Source organism: Tenrec ecaudatus (genome assembly GCF_050624435.1).
Source record: "Tenrec ecaudatus isolate mTenEca1 chromosome 6 unlocalized genomic scaffold, mTenEca1.hap1 SUPER_6_unloc_1, whole genome shotgun sequence".
Lineage (NCBI taxonomy): Eukaryota > Metazoa > Chordata > Mammalia > Afrosoricida > Tenrecidae > Tenrec > Tenrec ecaudatus.
Window position 1 is genome coordinate 439,172 of NW_027457605.1, and position 2,290 is coordinate 441,461.

Below are 2,290 nucleotides of genomic sequence, written 5' to 3' on the forward strand. Positions count from 1 at the left end.
CAACCTGTGATTTGTGACCACTTTGGTTGGTTAACAACCCTTTCACAGGGTGACTAGATTCATAAGACTTGCAAAATTACAGTTATGGAAAAACAGTAGAAAAAAACCTTAATTCTTTGGGGACCACCACTACACATTGGGAAGTGTATGGAAAGGTCATAGAAATAGGAAAGGTGAGAAACACTGTCCTAGAGGAAGACGCAAATACAGTAGAAGGGCAGCAGAAGAGAGGAAGTCCCTACAAGACGGATTTGCACGGTGGCTGCAACAATGAGCGCAAGCAAAGAACCACTGTGAGGATGATGCAAGTCTGGGCAGGCCTGTATTATATTGTGCACAGGGTTGCTATGAGCCGAAACCCTCTCCACGGCCCGAACATCAATAACAGGAGGAATCATACATCTAACAGTATGCTCAACTAAACCTTGAGAGAAACTGCTCTTAGTTTAGAGCAGCCGTTCTCAACTTGTGAGTGGTAAATCCTTTGGGGGTGTTCAAATGACCCTCCCATAGGCGTGGGCCGATACGTAACAGTAGCAAAATTACAGTTATGAAGTAGCAACAGTATAATTTTTTTGGGTGGGGGGTCATTACTACACGAGGCTCTGTATGAAAGGGTCGTGGCATTAGGATTGTTGAAAACCACAGTCCTACAGGAAGACACAAGTCTTGATACAGTTGAAGGGCCACAATATAGAGTCAGCCCCCAAATAGATGGAATAGCATAGTGGCTGCAGCAATGAGCTCAAGCTAAGGGAACACTGTGAGGATGGCATAAGATGGGGCAGCGTTACATTATATGGAGCATAGAGTTGCTATGAGTCAGAACCCACTCGACTGCACCTGACAACAAAACAACAGGACTTGTGTTTCTTATAATGTGCTGAAGTAGACCTTAAGAGAAACTTCTATTAGTTTAGTGCAGCGGTTCTCAACTTTTGGGTCACGAGCCCTGTTGGGGGATGAATGAACCTTTCATAGTGGTCGCCCAGTCATAACAGTAGAAAAATTAGAGTTACAAAGTTGCAATGAAAATAATTTTATGATTTGGCAGTCAGCACTATATGAGGAACGGTATGAAAATGTTGTGGCATTAGGAAGGTTGAGAACCACTGCCCTAAAGGAAGACATAAATCTTGGTAGAGCAGAAGGGCAACAAAAAATAGCCAGCCCCCCCCCCCCCCAATATGGCTCCAACAATGAGCACTAGCAAACAACCACTGTCAGGATGGCACAGGTCTGGGAAGCATTTCATGATATTGTGCAGAGATGCGATGAGCCAAAACCCCCTCCGCGGAACTTAACAACAATAACAACAGGGCTTGTGTGTTTAACAATATGCTGAAGTAAATCTTAAGAGCAACTCTTTTTAGTTTACAGCAGGGTTCTCAACATTGGGTCGTGAACACTTTCAGGTGGGGGGTGTTTCGAAACACCCCTTCACAGTGATGGCCTGATTCATAACAGTAGCAAAAGTACAGTTATGAAATATCAATGAATATAATTTTATAATTTTATGTTTGGGGTCCACCACTACATTGGGAACTGTACGAAAGGGCCGCAGAATTAGGATGTATGAGAAACATTGTCCTAGAGGAAGACACAAATGTTGGTACAGCAGAAGGGCTGCAAAAGTCAGGCAGCCCCTACAAGATGGAATAGATGCAGCAGTGAGCGCAAGCAAAGGACCACAGTGAGATGGCACGAGATGGGGCCGAGTTTCATTATATTGTGCATACAGTTGCTATGAGCCAACACACACTCAAAGGCACCAAACAATAATAAAAAGAACTTGGGCTTCTAAGAATATTCTGAAGTAGACCTTACGAGAAACTCCTATTCGTTTAGACCATTGGTTCTCCAACTGTGTGTCGAGACGCCTTTGAGGAGACTAACGAACCTTTCACATGGGTGGCCTGATCCATAACAGAAGCAAAATTACAATGATGATGTAGCAATGCAAATATTTTATGGTTGGATGTCACCACTACATGAGGAATGGTGTGAAGTGGTTGTGGCATTTGGAAAGTTGAGAACCACTGCTCTAGAGGAAGACACATATCTCGGTACAGAAGGGCAGGAAAAGAGAGGCAGTGCCCAACAAGATGGATTAGCACAGTGGCTGCAAAAATGAGTGTGAGCAAAGGAACTACTGTATGGAAGTCACAGGACGGGAAAGCATTTCATTACATGGTGCATAGAGTTGGCATGAGCCTAAACCCATTCGAAGGCACCAAACAACAGGATTTGTGCCTCTAACAATATGCTGAAGAAGACTTTAAAAGAAACT